Source organism: Solanum dulcamara, chromosome 3 (assembly GCF_947179165.1).
Source record: "Solanum dulcamara chromosome 3, daSolDulc1.2, whole genome shotgun sequence".
NCBI lineage: Eukaryota > Viridiplantae > Streptophyta > Magnoliopsida > Solanales > Solanaceae > Solanum > Solanum dulcamara.
Genome location: NC_077239.1, coordinates 66,509,295 through 66,533,728, shown reverse-complemented (window position 1 = coordinate 66,533,728; position 24,434 = coordinate 66,509,295).

Below are 24,434 nucleotides of genomic sequence, written 5' to 3'. Positions count from 1 at the left end.
TTTTTTTCTTCACATGAGTCTTTTTAAAGACTTCATGACGATAGGGAGTGCATCCCAATTCTTTTTTCTATAAATAAAAATACAATTAATGAAATAATATTTTGTCAAATAATTTATTTAAGAAAATGAATTTAAACTTAAAATTTAGAAACCTTACCATCTCTCTTTGAATCGTACCAACACTCTTTGTACCTGCGGTGTGCAACGAGCTACCCTTTAGGCTGGCTCTAGCTTTTTTCCCTTGATCGGACAAAGCCTTGAATTCTTGGGTATCCCATTACCGACATAATTCTTCAAATATATGAGGCAGCATTCCACTCGAAGGTGCCCGATTATCCCTATCTTTCTTTAGCCAGCTAGACAGTCTAGCGCTCGCTTTTCTTTCAAAAGTGGTCACAATGACCATATTGTAGCTTGACTCGCAGGTACATAAAGTCTGAAAAATATGAATAACGTTAAATAATTAGTTAAGTAAAGTATAGTAAAAATATTAAACTTAACTTAAAAAAATAGATTTAAACATATATGTACGTTGAATTCATTAAACATCGTCTGACGTATACTTTTTGAAATCTCTCTCCAAGAGTGATAGGGCTCAGTATATAGCCTCCTAGCACTCTTCTGAAGAGCCCTAGCAGCCTCATTCGAAGGATGTCACCTGCAAGACACATAATAAACATGTAATTAGTTTATGAATAATTTATTAATGTAGCAAAAATAAATAAGAGGATCCATTAAGCTCAATCATGACTCTCCCATGTCTGTCCCTTTCCCCAGGAGCTAACCCAGGCACATCATGTGCTGCCTCTGATCTAGCAGCAGAAAAAGGTAAAGCTGATATTGTAGGAGTGTCAGTCTTAACAATAGAATCTCTAAGTCTCAAAGTAGATATGTGAGAAGATTGAGATCCGATAGATGGAACTGTGAGAGATGGAGTAGACGAAGATGCTACTCTTTGGGGTCGAGCAATAACCTCTGTGGGTAACTGGTAGGTCTGATCATATGGAGTATATCTGACCTTTGAAGAAAAAGAAGCGTTGTGTGGTCGGCGGAACTGACTATGGTAAACTAAAAGATCCATAGTCCCAAAAGGCACAACATGAATATGTGTAGGACTAACGCGATGGTGCTGCATCTTCGGCGCTAAAAAAATATGTCTTGGGATATCCTCAGGATCAACAAGTCTCCTAGATTTTTTTTAATCCTACCAAAATGGCTAACCCCAAGATGATCCCGGGATCTATCACCATCATCAGATGACATCTATATGTAAAGTAACAATACAATATATAAAAAACATAAATTAAATAAATTTAGGGGTAGCAAAATAAATAACTTACATAATAGTTATAATCTACCACTCTATTCCTCCTCGCTTGTTTCATTTTTGTCATCCTTCCATTCCTTCTCCTCAGTTGTTTTATATTCATTGTCATCTCATTCCTCCTCCTCAAATGATTCATATTCCTCGTTTACTTCTTCCTCAATATTTTACATTATAAGGTCATCATCAGAAACCTCTTCTAGTATGTGTTGAGGATGCTCTAGTGTGGTTTCCAACTCAACATCAACTTGTTGTTGAACAAGTGCAACATCATTTTGGTACGCCACATCTAATACATTCTCAATTTCAATTCTTCCCACATACTTTATCTTAATAACAACCCACCAATCAGCCTTATCTCTACGCAATGGATATGGAGCGTAATAGACTTGCTTAGCATTTTGGGCAATGATAAAAGGATCATAACTTCCATATTGTTTGGTGTGCTAAACTTCAATTATATTATGTTTTTGGTCCATCCTTGTGCCTCTGTGTGATGGGTCAAACCACTTACACCGAAATAATACTATCTTTTTTAGGCCAACCTAAATATCTTACTTCAATAATCTCTTGAATGACACCATAATATTCAATAGTTTGTCTATTACCGTCGACATCACCTTGAACACACACACCACTATTATTGATTTTCTTGTGCATAGAAACTTTTTCAGTTTGAAACTTAAAATCATTCACACAATATTTATTCATTGTTTGAATTTGAGATTCAGGTCCGAGTGTGATCTTTCTCACTAATGGCGAATGTTCGACATTTGAGTATTCATCATAAACCTACAAATTGATTTCAAAATAATACAATTTACTATAAAATGAATATATTATACCTATTGATTCAATATAAGCTTTCACACTTACACAATTCTTTAGCCATTTGAAAAACCTTGTATATATGGCTTCATTGCTCCATGTATTTATGAACGAGCTGATATTGATATGTACAATTTTGTTAGTTAGTATCACTTATTACTATGTAATTTGGTAATATAATTTAACAGTTATTTAAGATATAGTTGAATTTCTGGACAATTAAGCAGAATATGGGTCACAACTGATTGTCTTTCCATAGTAGTGAAGCCTCGCCTTTAACGCCGTTTAGATCCTCGGCCAATTTGATTAAAAATTGAATTCAGTGAAAACATCGGATCACTATCACCTTCATCATTGCGATTAGGCCTATTTCTCCTACATGGAACTTCATCCCCAAAGTAATAGGAATAAAAGTCACCAATTTCTCTCGCAATATGAACTTGAACTATTGACCCTTCGATCTTTCCTCTCTTTTTAATTATTTGTTTGCAACTTCCAATTTTTCTGAATGCATATATCAATATATTTTATACTAATAATTACAGTATATATAAGAAAAATAACTTAATTACTTATATAAGAAAAACATTACCTCTCAAATGGATACATCCACCTTGTCTGAACTAGACTTTCAAGGCGGACTTTTTTTACAAAATGAATCAGAAGATGCTCCATCACATCAAAAAACCCACATGGAAAGATCTTCTCCAGCTGTGTAGTAATAACATAAATATTTTTTCCTCCATCCCATCTAAACGACTTTCCAACAATTTTTCATAACATAAATCTCTAAAGAAAAGACTTACCTCTGTGATTGGCTTCTATATCCTATCAGGTAGATGGCTAAAAAAGATAGGAATCAAAGTTTTCATGAATACATGACAATCATGGCTTTTCATACCTATCAACTTTCCTTCATTCAGATCTGCCCGCTTATCCAAATTCAAAGCATATCCCTTTGGCATTCTCAAATTTTTAACTCACTCACACATTTCACATTTCTCATCCAATGTGAATGAAAAACTAGCTTTAGGCTTGACAATTTTACCATTTTGTAGCTCTTGCAACCACAATTCTTTTCTCCTACAGTATTCCTTTAAGTCCATTCTAGCTCTTGGGTTGTCTTTTGTCTTGCCCTTAACATCCATCACTGTATTAAATAAATTATCAAAATAATTTTTTTCAATGTGCATCACATCAAGATTATGTCGTACGAGATTATCCTTCCAATATGGCAACTCCCAGAATATGCTCTGTTTGTTCCAATTATGTTCAACACCATATCTAGAAAGTCTAGAAGGTGGAGTTTCTGTAACTTTATGCAATTGAGAAACTCTCTCCCAAATTTGATGTCATGTTAGTAATGGAGGTGGAGGGTCATTTTCAACCCTATTTTTTCTGAATGCATGTTTTATCTTTCTAAATTCATGGCCCATTGGCAAGAACTGACAATGACAATCAAACCATGAATTTTTTCTGCCATGCTTTAAGGTGAATGTTTTACTATTTTCCATGCAATGAGGACAAACAAGCTTTCCAGCAGTCATCCAACCAGACAACATCCCGTATATAGGAAAATCATTAATAGTCCATATTAAAGAAGCACAAATAATAAAATTCTGCTTAGTTGATATATCATAGGTCACTACTCCTTCAAACCACAATTGTTTAAGCTCATCTATCAATGGATGTAGATAGACATCAATCAAACTTTTAGGATTACGAGGACCCGGAATAACACAATTTAGAAAGATGTACGGACTTATCATGCATATTTCAGGAGGAAGATTGTATGGGGTAAGAAATACAGGCCAGCAAGAATAAGGTGAGGCAGCATTAGAGAATGGTGTGAAGCCATCTACACACAACTCCAATCTTACATTTCTTGGTTCACTAGCAAAATCCGGATACATGTTATCAAAATATTTCCATGCTTATCCATTAGATGGATGAGACAAGACACCCGGCGGCCTTCTATATTCACGATGCCATCTCATATGTGGGGCAGACCTCATCGATGCATACAACCTCTTTAATCTGGAAATAAGAGGTAAATAATGCATCGTCTTAGTTGGGACCATCTTTTCAGCAGGAGTCCTCTTATAACAAGCTTGTCCACAAAACTTACAATTTTCTAATTCACTTTCATGAAATGGGTCTTCATCCTAATAAAAGACCATTAATTTCATATATTTTTTGATGTGTTTAATTTGTGTGAGAATTCAATCCAAACACTAAACAAGTGAAAAATAAAGAATTGGGCAGAAACCAAAACAGAGTTAAGGAATAACAACACAAACAATAAAAAGTACAAGAACTCAGATCTTACTTACAGATTAAGGGTCTGATTATTGAGTCAAAAAATTATTCAAAATATTAATTGTTTTAGAAAAATAAAAAAAATCTAACTCGAAAAACGAATCAAGGAAAAGAATAATTGAGATGCGCAGAGAATAATAAAATCAACAAGAATGGTAAGAATGATGGTAGTGGATTTGGAAGTTTATTAGAAATTTCCCTAATATTTTTGCTCTAATTTTTTACTATCTGTTGGAAATTTTATACTAATAGTATATTTGTAGATTAGTGTTAAGATGAGGGTAGGAATGATAAGCCAACTGGTTGTTTTTTATACTAATATTATACTTGTAGATTAATATTAAGATGGAGCCGACCCATTGTCATTGACTGACTACTTAAACAGTTGGTATCTGCACATTGGAACGTGTCTACCACCTGCAATGTTCTTGGAATGAATATAAACTACCAAGAATGTAATATTAAGTAGTATGAGTAAGTACTTTTAAATTTTTAATTAGAGATGTCAGATTTAATTTCTAAATTCGGAGTCATCACCTTAATTATAAGGGATTGATTCACCCTTGATAAAGATGTAATATTAATTTAGTCCATTTCTAATACGGATATCGAACACCGGTCAAGAAACGAGAAAAAAAATATAAGCTGGCATATACTGGTTCCACACTCTTTCACTTTTGTAACGATTCGAAACGTCGTTACTAAGGGGCGTGGAAAACTGTAAAATTTTACCATCTGGACCCGCACGATCCCGCCAGAGCAGACATAATCCCGCTACGGTGGCGCCGCTCCAGCGGGATGTGAGCCGCCAGAGCGGAATGGTTGAGGCAGAACTTAATGTCGCGAATTCTTATTTTCTTCTCTTGTCCCTAAGTGCCAAAAAGAGGCAAGGGTTACCCCAGAAACCCTCTGAAGGCTGCTCTAGGTTTGGAAAATGAGGGAGAAGGAGGTTTCAGTACATGAAAGGTTCCGATCGGCGGAATTCAGGCCCACTTTCACCATCTCATTGTCTGAAAGTTGGATTGAAGCCACAATGCCTCTCTACAGTTGCTTGACGCCCAGGTAGGCTAGGTTTCTCTAATTGATTAGTTGTAAATCTGTTCCTATGCATTCTATATTGTAGTTGACAGGAGATTTCATGCCTAGGCCTTCGGGCACGGAGTTTGGATGGCTGAATATATTGTTATTGTTGTTTAGGATAGGAATGTACCATGTGGGTATGAATATCCTGTGACTAGTGATGATAGTCTAATTCTTGGTTGATAACTGTAATACTACTGGTTGATATGATTGATGGTTCTTGTAAAAATAAAGGATGAATGTGAATAACTTAATTGATAGTCTCTTACCGTGAACCTATTTGATTATCTGTGGCTGAAGGTTATGGTTTAGTCTATGTTATAGAGAGACTCCTAATAGTATTTGGGTAATGTTTTGATGTGGACCATGATTTCAATGGTTGTGGTTGTGATGGAAAAGAAAAAAAGAAATGACCATGGAAAAATTGAAATTCCTCATTCTCTTGTTATTCTTTTTACTTTAGAAAAAAAAATCGTTGAATGTTCTCAATTACTTATCCTAATTTATACACATGTTATTCAAATAATTCATTTGTTACTTCTCGTGCCATTCTAACAACAAAAAATGATTTTGTTGATGAACTAAATGAAATGTTGATTTCACAATTTTCTAACATTGAAAAAACTTACATTGCTATAGATGAAACTATTGATCCAAAAGATCAAAATGAGTATGAAGATTTCTTACATACATTAAATCCTGCTGGTTTGCTTCCGTACCAATTGACTTTGAAGAAAAACTGTCCAATTATATTATTAAGAAATCTAAATCCTTCTAAAGGTTTATGCATTGGAACACGATTAATATATAATGATTTTAAACCGCATGTCATTAGTGCAACAATAGCTAGAGGTGATTTTAAAAATACAAATGTATTTATTCCACGAATACCTCTCATGACATCAGAAGATGAAAAATTGCTTCTTCCATTTAAAAGGATGCAATTTCCAATACGATTATGTTTTGCCATGACAATAAATAAAGCTCAAGAACAAACATTAGATTTTGTTGGTGTATATTTGAGGGAACCTATCTTTCTCTCATGGACAATTGTATGTTGCTTTATCAAGAGCCAAAAACTCCAGCAGTGTTAAAATATTAATTAGACCACCTACAGCTAACGATAACGATGATCACTCTACATATAACATTGTCTATTATGAAATTATTGAAAAGGCTTTTCCTTGAACTCAATCTACAGTTTTCAATGGTAAATTTAATACAATTTTCTTATATTTTATTATATATATATATTGTATTCATTATGTCTTTATCTTCAGTTTATGTTGTTATAACACATTATTTATAACTTTACTTTGTACTATAATTGCAGATTGTCTAACATGGTGGAAAGATTTACGATCAATATAATCACTCCCAATACGAAAGATTGGACTTGCAAGATTCAGGCTGTTGATAAATGTCGGCCAAGGAATAACAAAGAGAAAATAAAAAATATCAGCTTTTAATTCTGCGAGACGAAGAGGTATTATTTTTTAAATTAAAATTTTTAAATTTAACTACATTTACTAATTAGTCCATTTTTATAATTATTACTTGAAAAAACTGAAATCAATAACCAACTTTCAGATTTGATATTCATAACTAATTTTAATTCTTGTGAATGTTTTTTACAGGAAAATCAAGTTGAGGCCATCATTTTCAATACTGATATAACATATTTGAAGATCAATTTCCTCCTTTAAGACTTATTTGATATCTGTTGCATATGTGAAGGATCCAACTCCTGGATATGAAAATTCAGTTAGTAAATTCACTTGGACACTCGATAGAAACAACATTGTTGAACCAATTGAAACAGTTATTTCTCCTGAATATTCATTACCACCATCGACACGATTAACTCTCACAATATTTGACACTTTCGAGTATCAACCCAAAGAATATGAATTTGGTATTTAATTATTTTTTTTAATTGTGCACATAAAATCTAATCAGTAGTGTAACAAAATAATTTTCATCATCTAATTTTATTTTATTTTTTTATTTTCATTGTCGTTTAATGCAAGATGTACTTGCCATTGTCATTAATGGCAGTTATCCAACAAGGACTGCAAATGGAAAAAGAATTCAAGAGTTTATTGCCATGGATAAACGGTAAGTATATAACAAATACCACCTTTTGTCATTTCTTTACACATTCGATTACTTATTTTACGTCTCTTCCTCTTTTAATATGGACTCTTTTTTTTCTTCATATCACTAATATCTCAAATAATAACTTACCAAATGTAACTTGAAATTATTTATTAATAATAAATAAAGAGATGACTTTCTACAAAGACTTTTAGAATTCTAGATGCTATTTCAATTTGAAATTTATTGTTTATTATGTTACTCCAAAATTGAATGCCTTTTATGATTTCAATTTAATGTTTCAAAGTGTGTTTTCATCATCATAGGTAGGAAAAAGCCAACAAAATTGTCTCTTTGGGAAGATTTTATTGATCATGATGGCAATAAACTTTTTAATCAACTTCCTGAATATCCAATCATTCTTGCTAGGAGAATTGGGAGATCATCCTCAGGTGAAAATGCAAATAGAATTATCTTTTCTCTATTTCCTAAAAATATTACATCATGAAAATTAAATCAAATATTCTAATGTATGTAGGAACGGTAAATAGATTCAATGATTTGACAAACAAATTCAATAGCACAATTGAAATCAATCCTGCATACCCGCAAGTTGCCGCATTGAGGACATGGTATTATGCATTTGTTTAAACTATCTACATTAATTAGATTCTAATTAATTTATTAACTTAGTCAAGCTTTATAAAATTATGTCTTATAGATTTATTTTGATCAAAAGTAAGAAATGTTCCATTATTGTTTCCCTATTAGATGTGTTAATTTTATTTACAATCTAAGCTTATGTTATAAAAATTATAATCTTTTTAACACTTCTGCTTTGCATTTGATAAATTTTCAAAGGAACACATCTTATAATATTTTGAAGTCGACTTTATTTTACTGTTAACATATAAATATTCAAGTCTATATCTTGAAATAAGTTATGTTACTTTTGTATTGGTTATGAGAAATTTAAAGGATTACAATAATCACAATTACAACTAACATTTCAAGCACTCATGAGGTTAATATATGATTATGAAGCAAAAATAAAAATCATTAACGTAAAAATTGCACCTCATATTCATTAAAGTGTGTATCAGATAATATTAATCAATTTTCATAATTGTACATTTGTACTTGTTTATAGGGTCAAAACAATCGAACTAAAGCTTATTAAGTACAAGATGAAAAGCACAACAGCAATGGACTCTATTTTGTTGATTCCATTTGATGAAGCGGTCACATCTGTTGTTAATATCCACACGCAACCTCCCGCAAGAATAACAACAGACATATTATTTCACTATTCCATCATCTTTTATTTATTTATTTATTTGTATTAAAAAAATTTAACAATGTTGAATTTTCAGGGACAAGTCTTTTATATTGAAGCTGAATTGTCCCTTACAAATAAGGACCAACGCTTTTGTGTGTTAGTCTGGTCAAACTGTTAAGCAATTGTTCACAAGATATAATGTACGAAAGGAAATCTAATGCACAAGTTGTCATCAATCCACACATCTTATTTCCAGATATAAATCTTGTTTACTGGTCAAGATTATTTATTTTATTAAATAAATAAAAATAAAAGTTTTAATTTATCATTTTTGTTTCTAATTTAATCTATCATTTTATAGATGTCAATTTGAAGTTACTATTAAGGACAACAGTGATGCTGCGACAACTATTATTTCAGATGAAGTTATAAAAAAATTATTGCACCTCACTTTAGAAGAAATTTACGAAGTCTTTTTTGTCAAGATATATGTATTATATTTTCATGCTCTCCAAACTATAGGTATGAGTTTCTAACATGTTTGATCTCTTGTGAATCAATCCTAAAGATTGAGTTTATTAATAACAACAAGTTTAACATTGAAATAAATGCAAGGAAAAACAAAGTCAACAATGGCTGAAAAAAAGGAAGAAAAAGGAAAAGCAGCAGCAAAACGTGTACAGAAAATTAACGCATTTTCATCCTATAGAGGGCTTCATGCCCTCATTTATATCATCCCAAAAATTTTCAGAAAGAGAGAGTAAGAATACAAAGAGAGTTATACACCAAGATAAATATTGTAATCTTGAGTGTCCTCTTTAGTAGTTGTTCCTTTTACAAGAGAGAAGTGTTAATTGTTGTTTTCTACTTATATTTGAGAGCAGTGTACTCCATAATAATAGTGAGATCCTTTCTACCCCGTGGTTTTTCTCCTCTATCTGTTTGAGGGGTTTCCACGTAAAATTCTCGTGTCCAATTTATTTTCATTATTTATTGTCATATCAAACTTTAGTTGTGGTGCTTCCTCCCCCCAACAGTGGTATCAGAGCCCTCAGTTATTCTGTCTGTTTTATGCGAAGGTACTATTCGTGAATAGTAATTTTTCATGAATAGTAAAATTCAGTGAATAGTACTATTCACGTCAATAGTAAATTTCGGTGATGGTACAGTTTGTCACGATTGTTCGCAAAAATATTCAGAAACGGTCTACAAGGGTGAGAAGCAATTAACAATGTCGAGTATAATAAAATTTGACGTTAAAAAATTCAATGGGACTAATTTCTCATTGTGGAAAATGAAAATAAAAGTGATATTGAGAAAGGACAATTGCTTAGCTGCAATTGAAGGCAGACCCACAGATTTTACTGATGACAGCAAGTAGAATGACATAGACAGCAACGCAGTTGCTGATCTATACTTGGCACTAGCTGATCAAGTGTTGTCTAGTGTGGCTGAAAAGCGGACGGCCAAGGAAATATGTGATACTCTTACAGGGTTGTATGAGGTCAAGTCTTTGCATAATAAAATCTTCTTAAAAAGAATATTGTATACTCTTCGAATGGCAGAGTCCATGTTAGTTACTGAACACATCAATACTTTGAATACTATATTTTCGCAACTTACAATAATGAGTTGCAAAATAGAGGGGACTGAACGTGCGTAGCTTCTACTTCAAAGTCTACCTGACTCATATGATCAACTCATCATCAACTTGACGAACAATACAGACAGTCTAGTTTTCGATGAAATTGCAGTCGCTGTCTTGGAAGAAGAAAATAGGCACAAAAATAAGGAAGACAGACAAGCAAGTTCGCAGCAAGCTGAAGCTTTGATGATGGTGAGAGGAAGACCAACGGAACGTGGCCACAGTGGGAGTCACAATCATGGTAGATCTCAATCAAGAAGTAAGAAGAATATCAAGTGCTACAACTGTGGCAAGAAAGGGCACTTTAAGAAAGATTGTCGGTTCAAAAAGAAGGGTGAACACCCTGAGCCATCAAATGCTCAAGGGAATGTTGCATGTACCTCGGATGATGGCGACATTTTATGTAGTGAAGCAATATCAAATAATGAAGGCAGAAAACATTTCACTGATGTCTGGATCATGGACACATGAGCAACATGGCACATGACTTTCCGGAGAGAATGATTCCATCAATATAAACCTATCTCTGGAGGATCTGTGTTCATGGGAGACGATCATGCTTTGAATGTTATTGGTATTGGGTCTATCAAAATAAAAATGTATGATGGCACGATATGCACCAATAAGGAGGTACGACATGTAAAAGACTTGAGGAAGAATCTATTATTTTTGGGACAGTTAGATGATAATGGATGTTCATATAAGACTCATGGTGGAGTCATGAAAATATCCAAAGGAGCGCTTGTAGTGATGAAAGTGGAAAAACTTGCTGCAAATCTATATGTGCTTAAAGGTGAAACACACCAAGAAGGAGAAGTATCAACCGCGTCAGCAAGTTCATTTGAAGAATCAACGATGATATGGCATCGTAAACTTGGCCATATGTCGGAATGAGGTTTGAAGATTCTTGCTGAGCAAAAGATTCTTCCAGGGCTCAAAAAGGTTTCACTACCCTTTTGTGAGCATTGTGTTACCAGTAAGCAAAATAGACTGAAGTTTAGCAGTTCCTCTGCTAAAAGCAAGGAAATATTAGATCTGGTCCACTTTGATGTCTGACAAGCACCGGTGGAGTTCCTAGGAGGAGCGAAATATTTTGTGTCATTTATTGACAATTTATCTAGGAAAAGTTGGGTGTATCCAATTAAGAGAAAGGCAGATGTTTTTCCAGTTTTCAAACAGTTCAAAGCGCGGGTGGAACTTGAATTTGAGAAAAAGATCAAGTGTTTGAGGATAGATATTGGAGGAGAATACACTGGTGATGAACTTGATAACTTTTGTAAACAAGAAGGTATTAAACGGCAGTTCACTGTGGCATATACTCCACAAACAAATGGAGTAGAAGAGTGGATGAACAGAACCTTGTTGGAACGGACAAGAGCTATGTTGGCAACTGCAGGGTTGAAAAAAACATTTTGGGCAGAAGCAGTCAAAACCGCCTGTTATGTGATCAATCAATCACCATCAACTGCAATTAATCTGAAAACGCCAATGGAGATGTGGACAGGAAAACCAGTTGATTATTCTCGCTTACATATATTTGGAAGTCCGGCTTATGTTATGTACAACACCCAAGAAAAATCGAAGTTAGATCCAAAATTCAAGGAATGCATTTTCTTAGGGTATGCTGATGGAGTCAAGGGGTATCGCTTGTGGGATCCTAAAGCCCGCAAGGTGGTAATCAGCAGGGATGTTGTATTTATTGAAAACAAGATACAAGCAAAAGAAGGTAGCACTTCAAAATAAAAATCAGAGACTACTACAGTTGAAGTTGAAGAAATAAAAGAAGTTCTAGTTTCTTCTGAAGCAGTACCAGAGCACGAAGAACAAAAGCAAGCTGAGATCGAAACTCCAGAAGTTCGACGGTCAACTAGGGAGAGAAGAGAACCAGCTTGGCACTCAAATTATTCTATGGAGAGTAATATTGCATACTATCTACTAACAGAAGATAGAGAGCCTTCAACTTTTCATGAGGCTATGAAAGTCCAAGAATCATCTCTGTGGATGGCAGTAATGCAAGAAGAAATTGAAGCTCTTCATAAAAATAAAACATGGGATCTTGTTCAATTACCAGAAGAAAGGAAGGCCATTAGAAATAAATGGGTCTACAAGATCAAACACAATGGTAATGATCAAGTGGAGAAGTATCGTGCAAGATTGGTGGTAAAAGGATTAGCTCAGAAAGAAGGTATAGACTTCAATGAGATATTTTTTCTGGTGGTTCGACTCACAATAATTCGAGTGGTCCTAGCGATGTGTGCTACATTTGACTTGTACTTGGAGTAGTTAGATGTCAAAACTGCATTTCTTCATGGAGAACTTGAAGAAGAAATTTATGTGCTCCAACCAGAAGGTTTTGAAGAACAGGGAAAAGAGAACTTGATTTGCAGGTTGAACAAATCTCTATATGGTCTCAAACAGACGCCGAGATGCTGGTATAAGAGATTTGATTCCTTCATTACAAGCCTTGGATACAGTAGACATAGTTCAAATCCTTGTGTTTATTACAAGAGATTTGGTGATGAAGATTTTGTTATTTTGCTGTTGTATGTTGACAACATGTTGGTTGCAGGCCCCAACAAAGATCGTCTCACAAATTTAAAGGCACAGTTGGCTAGGGAGTTTGAAATGAAGGACTTGGGACCAACAAACAAGATTCTAGGGATGCAAATTCACCGAGACAGAAATAATAGGAAGATTTGGCTTTCTCAAAAGAACTACTTGAAAAAATCTTGAGACGCTTCAAGATGCAAGACTGTAAGTCAATTTCTATCCTACTTCCTATTAATTTCAAGTTATCCTCAATTATGTGTCCTAGCAATGAAGTAGAGAGGATGGATATGTCTCGAGTATCATATGTATCAGCAGTGGTAAGTTTAATGTTCGCCATGGTATGTACAAGATCTGACATTGCACAAGCAGTGGGAGTGATCAGTCCATACATGGCTAATCCTGATAGAGAGCATTGGAATACTGTTAATAGGATCTTGAGATACATCAAGGGTACCTCAGATGTTACAATGTGTTATGGAGGATCAGACTTTACTGTTAAAGGTTATGTTGATTCAGATTATGCAGGTGATCTTGATAAAAGCAAGTCCACCACAGGTTATGTGTTTACTCTTGCTAGAGGAGCTATAAGCTGGGTTTCAAAACTGCAATATATCGTGGCTAGATCTACGACGGAAGCAGAATATGTAGCAGCTACACAAGCTAGCAAAAAGTCAATATGAATGCAGATGTTACTGGAGGAGCTCGGGCACAAACAAGAGAAGGTTGCTCTGTTTTGTGACAGTCAGAGCGCTTTGCATCTTGCAAAGCATCCAGCATTTCATTCAAGGACAAAGCACATACGATTTCAGTATCACTTTGTTCGTGAGAAGGTGGAAGAAGGTAGTGTGGATATTCAAAAAAATTCACACTAATGATAACCTGGCAGATATGTTTACGAAGCCAATCAATAGTAACAAGTTTATATGGTGTCGATCTTCTATTGGCTTAGCAGAAACGTAATATTGCAATAGTTGGGAAGAAAGGATGGTGTGAAGACTTAATTGATTCTTAATTAAATCTTTAAGTAGGAGAATGCAAGGAAAAACAAAGTCAACAATGGCTGCAAAAAAGGAAGAAAAAGGAAAAGCAGCAGCAAAACGCGTACAGAAAATTAACGCGTTTCTATCCTCCTATAAATAGAGGGCTTCATGCCCTCATTTATATCATCCCAAAAAATTCCAGAAAGAGAGATTAAGAATACAAAGAGAGTTATACACCAAGATAAATATTGTAGTCTTGAGTGTCCTCTTTAGTAGTTGTTCATTTTACAAGAGAGAAGTGTTAATTGTTGTTTTCTCCTTGTATTTGAGAGCAGTGTACTCCATAATAATAGTGAGATCCTTTCTACCCCGTGGTTTTCCCCTTCTATTTGTTTGAGGGGTTTTCACATAAAATTCTCGTGTCCAATTTATTTTCATTATTTATTGTCATATCAAACTTTAGTTGTGGTGCTTTTTCCCCTCAACAATAAATTTGTATTACCAATTAGGTTGTCGAACCACTCCATTTCAAGGGAAACAAACATATTTCTTTTTTAGAACTTATTCCCAAACAAACATATTTCATGAAAAAGAAATTATGACATGATAATAAATTTCATAGAAAGGAAATAAAAACTTAGGTCAACATCATTTGACGACATACCATTCTAAATTATCCCTGCATTTATAGAGTTTGCTTTAATCTATTTATTTTTAAGTTTATTGCATTGATATTTACTTATATTTTCAAAAATGCTATACTAATCATTTTTTATCAAAAAAAAATGTGTTTCTTTATAACCTATATCTTTACAAAATGTTAATAAAAATTAATAGTACAATAAAATACTTCACATAACAGGACATTAATAGTATAATAAAATCTTATATACACTCCTCTCTCTCTCTCTCTCTTTAATTTGTTGAATCTTTCTGTACTCTGATTACTCTATTTAATCTATGTCGCTTTCGTTATTTGCATTATTCGTTATTTGCTTTCCCATATTACTTTGAACTTCTTAGCCTTATTTGATCTCTTTTTATGCTTCTTTTGAGTTGAGGGTCTTTTGAAAACAGTCGTTCTACCTTGATAGGAGTACGGTCTGCGTACACTTTACTCTCCCCAGATTTCACGTTGTGAGATTTCACTGGATTATTGTTCTTGTTTGTAATATTATATTTAAAGTCTATACTAGAATATGCTATTGTTATTCTTATTCTTTTATAATATAAATATCTAATATCTATTCAATTATTTTTTGATTTTTCTCTCCTATTATTATTAATGATATTGTTATAATTAACCATCTTGTATACTTTCAGAAAGAAACATTATCCCTTCAAAACGTGCAAAATTAATTGAGCGGCAAGATATTCACCATTCATATGAAAATGCAATTCACAAAAAAATTGGATGCAACGCTGAAGTTATCCATTTTGCCTTACTTGGAGAAACAAGATGTGATCCATAAACCACTGTCATCAGCTATGATCGACGTCTCAGAGGCGAGAAAGCGCACAATTGAATATCTCAGCTCAAAGGAAAAGGACGTCCAAACACAGCAAACAAATGCAATCCATCCTCCCACAAAAATAGCATGGAAATGAAAACTCCTCACTTGAAAAAGAATTAGAAGGTATTGAATTTGTTTTATGCATTGATTATAATTTTATTTTTGCAATTGTAGTAAAAAATGGTATAATATTTATTCATGCTTCTTTTCTTCAGGTTTTGTTTTATGATCTTTTTATGCTATAAAGCTGTTTAAAGTTCACATTTTGTTAGATGGGTGTTAAACTTTGATTGTTGGTTTAGTGTGTATATGCTTTATATTGGAGTTGAAATGAACTCTTGTTCCTTCTATTCAGGTTTTGTTTTCTGATCTTTTATGCTAGGAAACTGTTTAAAGTTCACATTTTGTTGGATGAGTGTTGTACTTTTATCATTGGTTTATACGTATTTAGATTATTTTGAAGTTTATATTTTGCTGATAAAAGTAGTATTTGGAAGGGCTAAGTGGGGTTTTAGACTTTTAGTGTGAAAGAATCTGAGTGTCCGACCCAAAACTTTAATGTAATGAGTGGGTTACCCCATTCGTGATACAACTGTTATTAGGATAACATCCCACTTCTTGAGCTTAAAGGGAATGAAATTAAAAGGAGGCTACCGGCTTGTAGTGTTTCAGCTAAGCATTATTTTAAATATACAGTTCCTGACTCTATTGTTGGCAATAAGTAAAATAGTGATATTACAAAGCAACTCTAATACATTCTGACCATCCTTGACAATCCAAAGATAGTAAAAAGAATGATGTTGTCTTTATGGACTTAAAGCATTCATTGGAGATATTTGCTTGTAAAAGATCACAAAAAATAAAAATAAAAGAAAAGAATGAGGTTACAAAGAAACAGAGATCATGTATCTCTATGTGCAACTGTAAATTTCCTTTAGGGACTATGTTCAGTATTAGTTTAGTGAGAAAAATGCTGACTTTTAGTGTTGCTTTTGGCGTATGCTAATCGAACCAAATCTGATGTTTTCAAGGTGAAGTGGTTATATAACACCCCCAATTCTATCCTTTGTGACTTATTCATTATTTTCTTCCTTCCTCAAAAGCAACTCACTTTTTAATTCATCAATTGAAATCTGCAACTACACAACACATTGATGGTTTACTTTACAAGGGAAGTAAGGATGGTGCTAGCAATTCTTTATTGCTTTGGTTTTTATGGAATTAATGGGGCTCATTTATTGATTATTGATTAATTTCAAAACCCTATACATTCAACACCACACATTTTATTTTAATTTCCATTTGGTTTAGATATAATTAATACGTACTCCCTCCGCAATGGATCTCAGAAGAATTCTACTTTGAAGCATGCTTTTATTTGTCAAAAAATTCCTAATTTTTAATTTCCTTTTTTACTTATTAAATTTGACAAATCAAAAAACTATATTTTTTTACCTATTAAACCCTCAATTTATTGCCAGAGTTAATGTAAATTGTTTTAAAGTGCAGTTGAAATGTTATTTTGAGAACGGTTGAAATCACTTTTGCTGCTGTACTGGATACCATTTTTGGTGCTCTTCTGTTGCTGTCATTGGATATCATGTTTTGCAATCTTTTGTTGATGCTATTGGATGTCATCTTTTGGTACTCTTTTGTGATGGTTGAAAGTATTTATTGTTGTGATATTAGGTTGGTTTATCTTTACTATCCATTTATCAACTTGAATGAAATATATTTGGAATACTAACATTTCGTCTTAATTAAAATTGAACAGGTGATTTTCATCAAGACCGACTTAAAGACACTGATCACAACACTAAGACTACATCTGCTACTATACTATATATATATGTAATTAATACTTCCATGTATGTAAATGTTCAGCTAGGTAAATATCTCCCTTAAACGTCCAATAGTATATGACATTAAATGAATATGTACAGAAAAAATTTGGCAGCTATACTATGTTCAAAATACTAATATTGTTATTACCAATATGTGTTTTACTTAATTTAATATGCAACAAAGATATGGTCGTTTAACCTTCATTAATTTTAGATCCATAATGTTACATCTCGCACTTTTGCGCATTCGGAAAAAAAATTGACTTGCAAGGAAAGAGGTTATCAGTTATTTTATTTACACCGGTGTAATGTTCAAGGAAAAATTGAGGTGAAAATACGGAGGAAGGTCGAGGGAAAAATTTATGTGAATTTCGAAAATTAGTTTGGGAATTACAAAACTGAAATTCATAAGTTGAGTCTACAAAGGAATAATGATAAGAGAGTTGAGGCCCAAAACAAGTAGTGGCCCAAGTCCATGGAAAAACTACTCTTATGTAGTAACTAATTAAGAAGGCCCATTACCATATACTATCTATATAGATATATTCTCTAGTTGCTAGAAACTTCAAGAAAACAAAGTCTAAAAGATGACTTAGTAGTCATCTTATTTCCATTCCTATAACTTTCAAGAAAGTTGGAGAAAGAAAGAAGGGAAGAATTAAGAGAGGAAAAATCGGCAAAGCTAGGAATTGTATCCCTTGAAATCCTGTTTTAAAAATCATTTCTTCTAGTATTCCAAGCAAGTTCAAGGCCCTAATCAACAAAGAGTGATTGTTGGAACAAGAAGACTATGTATTCTTGCAAGACACAATTCTAGCCAAGTTGAAGAACTAAGTGGAAAAGGTAAGGTTTCAATCTTCTTTATATGTTATGGATGGTGGGTATATGTTGTAGAGTGAAGAAATGGATGAAAATTCATGAAATTATGCATGTAGTTGCGTGGACAAATATGGGGGTGGTTTGACAAGTTATTGTGAATTGATTCTATTTAGTGTTTTAGTTGTTGTTATGGATTCTATGTTGCTAATAAAAGCTTAAGGATCCTTATAAAGTTGTAGTAGTCGGAGACTTGTCTTAGAAGTTTGTAAATTTAATATAATGTTCTTGCATATTTGGAAGCTAATGTTGTTAGTATGATGTGGTTAGTGTGTAAATTATTGGGTTGTCGTAATTGAATTTGAAAGAAGGGATTAGATTGTTATTGTTCTTATTGGAGTTGGAAGGTTTTGGAGGAAGTAGTATATTGATTTGGTATTGTTGTTGGTAATTTAACCAAGTTGAATTCTCGGATGGTTGTTGATAAAATTGGCCGAGTTAGATTCTCGGGGGTGGTGTATTTACAGGGAAAGTGTTGTCGAAATTTTGATAGATAAAATGTTAGTTTAGAATGAGGTTCTTGGATACCTTTAGCTAATGTTGGCATTCATTAATCTTGTTATAGATTTTGGGAAGGCCAAGAGTTAAGTGAGATTGACTAAGGAAGCGGACAAGGTATGCAAGGCTTACCCTTTTCTTTCAAGGCATGATCCCGATGTTATGGTTTCATAAGTGCTTCCATATTTTCTTTGTTTTCAAAAGTTAGGTGTCAATGGTCCCAAGGGAATGACTACTTTTTCTATAACCCGTCAATGTTTTCCAAAATGCCTATAGCTTTTCAAGACAAAGGTTTACAGTATCATAAGCTTTTATGATAGTAACAATAGATATGTTTTACAACGACATTGATGACGTCGAGAATGAGAATATGTTATAATGGCTATGATAAGAACGGATTCATGTCTAAAAGGTTCTTGATATTACTCTCATCTTGATTTTTAAATAATAGTCTCATCTTATAACAATTGTTCCTTCAAGGTGAGACGAAGTGACCATGATTAATCCATAATATAATCGGAGGTTACCGACCCTCCGTCACTCCGATAAATATGTGACTTTCATTGGGCTCTCGTGCATGCTGTCTATATGTATATGTATATGTATATGGGGGATATGGGGAGGTGTATATGTAGCGCTATAGACGCATTCCCACCTGATCAGTTGGAGAAATTTTCCTTCCAGAAGCGGGATGCCCGGACGCAGGACATATGTGGGCGATATGACATGTTCTATTTTCTATGTATATGAAAAAGAAATGTTTTTAAAGGAAAAGACAAGCATACATGGCATCCGGCCTAAAAGGCACTCATATGTACAGGTTACTCTCTTATCTCACTTTATGTTCTATGATTCTATGATACGGTTGTTCATACCTTATGTTCGTTATTATGTTGATTTTCATGCCTTACATACTCAGTACATTACTCGTACTGACGTCCCTTCTTCTGGACGCTGCATTTCATGCCACGCAGGTAGGCAGGCGGACGAGTTTGGTCCTTAGGAACTCCACTAGCAATACACTAAGAGCGCTCCAGTTGTTTCGGAGCTTCATTTTATCGGTACTACTTTTGTGTATATATTGGGGCACGACAGAAACCGGCCCTCCTTGTGGTCATATGTATCTTGTTTAGCAACTCATAGACAGATATATACAACTAGATGTTTTACACCTTTGTTCGTCGATGTGTAATATGTTAGTAAAGTTTGTGGACACATGGTTATAATTATGATTTTAACAATAGTATCATTCATTCGGCCCACTCAGTAGTAAGAATAGGATACGTTATAGTAGGTGCCCGGAATAACACTTTCGGGTACCTGTCGAGGCCCTAGTTGGGTTGTGACAAAGTAGTATCAGAGTAGGCGGTCCTAGGGGTTGTCTACGAGCCATGTCCAGTAGAGTCCTGTTTATGGGTGTGAAGCGCGCCACACTTATAAATAGGGGGTTGCAGGGCATTTACGAAATATGATCTTATTTATACTCTAGATCGTGCGATAGAGCTATGTTACCTGGTTTCTATGTCCTCCTCTTAATCCTGTGTTATGGTTTCAGTAATGCCGGTGAAGAGGAAATCTATGGCGGCCCTTATGGATAAGACGGTGGATGGGAGAAGAGTTGAGCGAGGGCTACCAGTGGAGGTTGAAGAAGGAGAGTCTAATAACGAAGCTCCTCCCCAGACTTTTCATGCTCTCCCCGGGTCGGCAGAGCAAGAAGGAGCCCCAGCTCCAGCCCCAGTACCTCCAGTGCCGCCGCCAGCAGCTCTGGGCCAGCAGATAACTAAGGCTATTCAGTTGCTGACCCAGTTAGTTACCGCACAAGCTCAACGACAGGGTGAGTTCCAGGGAGACAGGGTGGTGAGTGTGAGAGCCCGAGATTTTATCACCCTGAAACCACCAGAATTTTATGGATCAAAACCAGAGAAAGACCCGCAAGGTTTCATAGATGAGATGCTGAGAACACTGAGGATAATACATGCTTCGGATACCGAGTCAGTGGAGTTAGCTTTATATAGATTGCGGGATGTGGCGGTCCAGTGGTATAATAATTGGATATCTTCACGGGGAGCAAATGCTCCTCCTCCGGTCTGGCAGGAGTTCACTGAAGCATTCTTGTGACATTACTTACCACTGGAGATTCGACGGGTTCGATCCGATATGTTCTTTAATCTTAAGCAAGGAAATATAAGCATCCGAGAATATAGCCTCCGTTTTAACTCCTTGGCCAGGTATGCCCCAGCCATGGTGGATGATATGGGAGATTGTGTACATCAGTTTGTGAGTGGGTTGGGACCACATTTAGTTAAAGAGTGCTTAACGGCTTCACTCCAGGATGGGATGACTATTGCTCGTATCCAGGCCCACGCCCAAAACCTGGAGGAACAACATCAGCCACAAATAGGTGAATGTTATTCGGATGGAAGTTCTAGAAAAAAGGCAAATTTTTCGAAACTAGAAGTGAGTACAGAGGGGGACAAGCACAACAGCATTCCGGGTATTCAGGACAATCAGCGGCCAGCACACCTCCTCGATTTGCGGATAGAAGATTTGACCATCCTACCTATTTAGGACCAGAACAGACTTCTAGAGTTTTAGGGTCCCAGTATAGAGCTGATTTTAACAAGACAAGGCAACCCCCACTACGGTGTCCTCGGTATGGCAGGCCACACGCTGGGCGATGCTACCTAGATACAGGTGCATGTTTTGCATGTGGTCGGACTGGAAATTTAATGCGTGATTGCCCACTAAGGTATGAAGAAGACAGAGCCCAGCCCGTCGGATCGGCAGTTGGTTCATCATCGACTGTGCGCCCTCCTGGACAGACTTTCCAGGCTTCAGCGAGTCGTGGCCGAGGCAGAGGAGGAGGGGCACCTAGATCAGCCAGTCCTCCGCACCGTATATATGCATTGGCAGGACGGTAGGATCCTGAACCTTCCTCGGATACGACTACAGGTACACTACCGGCATTTCTCTATGATATGTATGTGGTAATTGATTTAGGTTCTACTTTATCGTATACCGCTCTTTGTATTATTGAACGTATTGAGAATTGGGAAATCTAGGACAAAAGGTAGTCGTATACATAGGTAAAGGGTGAATATTGGGGATTGTGAAGGCTAAAATGGTAATTAAAGGGAAAAGATGCGTTACGAGAGTGCTTTGGAAGTTGTTAAGACCCTAACCTGCTCCAGATTATGTGATAAAGGTCGTGTAGGGGAGTGGAGGCAAATATACTAGTATTAAGACACCGAAATGCATTAAAGTTTTGAGGTTAAGCGTGCCAGGGTGAGGGCAATTTTAGGATGGGTGACCTCCCGAGAAGTGGACTGGAAATTTCATGACTGTAGGTATAGGAGACGAATTTGAAATTAGGGCAACCAAACATAAATTAGGGTATATGAAGCGGTTAGAAACCCTATCGGGGTCATGTAGGCTGAGATAGACTAGACTGGTGAAAAGGAAAGAAGCGCGACATGGCTTTCGAATTAAAGTAAGTTAGAATAGCGTCTGGAAATATTTGTGAGTGAAATGGTAGTATATATATATATATATATATATACGACATCTCATTCGTGATTGATTGATTGACAAGTGAATCCCAGCAGGTAGTGTTACGATATATAGAAGGCACTAATCGGATGAAATTCAGGAGGCAGAGTAAAAGACATAGACTGAAAAGTCCTAACACAGTGGTGTTTGGGAAGAAGAAAGAAAGTGGGTACATAGGGAGTAAGGAGCTTACAACTATAAAGGAGACCTCCCCGATATATCATAATATACCATAAGGCTGGTGCAACATTCGAGGATGAATGTTCTAAAGGGGGGGAGGATGTTACAACTCGCACTTTTACACATTCGGAAAAAAAAATTTGACTTGCAAGGAAAGAGGTTATGAGTTATTTTATTTACACCGGTGTAATATTCAAGGAAACATTGAGGTGAAAATACGGAGGAAGGCCGAGGGAAAAATTTATATGGAATTTCGAAAATTAGTTTGGGAATTACAAAAGTGAGATTCATAAGTTTGGGCTACAAAGGAATAATGATAAGAGAGTTGAGGCCCAAAACAAGTAGTCGCCCAAGTCCATGAAAGAACTACTCTTATGTAGTAACTAATTAAGAAGGCCCATTACCATATACTATCTATATAGAGGTTCTTGGATACCTTTAGCTAATGTTGGCATTCATTAATCTTGTTATAGATTTTGGGAAGGCCAAGAGTTAAGTGAGATTGACTAAGGAAGCGGACAAGGTATGCAAGGCTTACCCTTTTCTTTCAAGGCATGATCCCGATGTTATGGTTTCATAAGTGCTTCCATATTTTCTTTGTTTTCAAAAGTTAGGTGTCAATGGTCCCAAGGGAATGACTACTTTTTCTATAACCCGTCAATGTTTTCCAAAATGCCTATAGCTTTTCAAGACAAAGGTTTACAGTATCATAAGCTTTTATGATAGTAACAATAGATATGTTTTACAACGACATTGATGACGTCGAGAATGAGAATATGTTATAATGGCTATGATAAGAACGGATTCATGTCTAAAAGGTTCTTGATATTACTCTCATCTTGATTATTAAATAATAGTCTCATCTTATAACAATTGTTCCTTCAAGGTGAGACGAAGTGACCATGATTAATCCATAATATAATCGGAGGTTACCGACCCTCCGTCACTCTGATAAATATGTGACTTTCATTGGGCTCTCGTGCATGCTGTCTATATGTATATGTATATGTATATGGGGGATATGGGGAGGTGTATATGTAGCGCTATAGACACATTCCCACCTGATCAGTTGGAGAAATTTTCCTTCCAGAAGCGGGATGCCCGGACGCAGGACATATGTGGGCGATATGACATGTTCTATTTTCTATGTATATGAAAAAGAAATGCTTTTAAAGGAAAAGACAAGCATACATAGCATTCGGCCTAAAAGGCACTCATATGTACAGGTTACTCTCTTATCTCACTTTATGTTCTATGATTCTATGATACGGTTGTTCATACCTTATGTTCGTTATTATGTTGATTTTCATGCCTTACATACTCGGTACATTACTCGTACGGATGTCCCTTCTTGTGGATGCTGCGTTTCATGCCACGTAGATAGGCAGGCAGACGAGTTCGGTCCTTAAGAGCTCCACTAGCAGTACACCAAGAGCGCTCCAGTTGTTTTATAGATTCATTTTATCGGTACTACTTTTGTGTATATATTTAGGCACGGCAGAAACCGGCCCTCCTTTTGGTCGTATGTATCTTTTTTAGAGGCTTGTAGACAGATTTGTACAACTAGATGTTTTTCACCTTTGTTCGTCGATGTGTAATATGTTAGTAAAGTTTGTGGACACATGGTTATAATTATGCTTTTAACAATAGTATCATTCATTCGGCCACTCAGTAGTAAGAATAGGATACACTATAGTAGGTGCCCGAAATAACACTTTCGGGTACCCGTCGCGGCCCTAATTGGGTTGTGACACGTAATAAGATAACATGTTTGGCCCGTGCTAAGCATGGTCATAACTCATCTAGTTCTATAGAAAAACCAAGCCAAGGACGACCAAGGCTAAAAAGGTAATTTTATCACTATGTTTTTA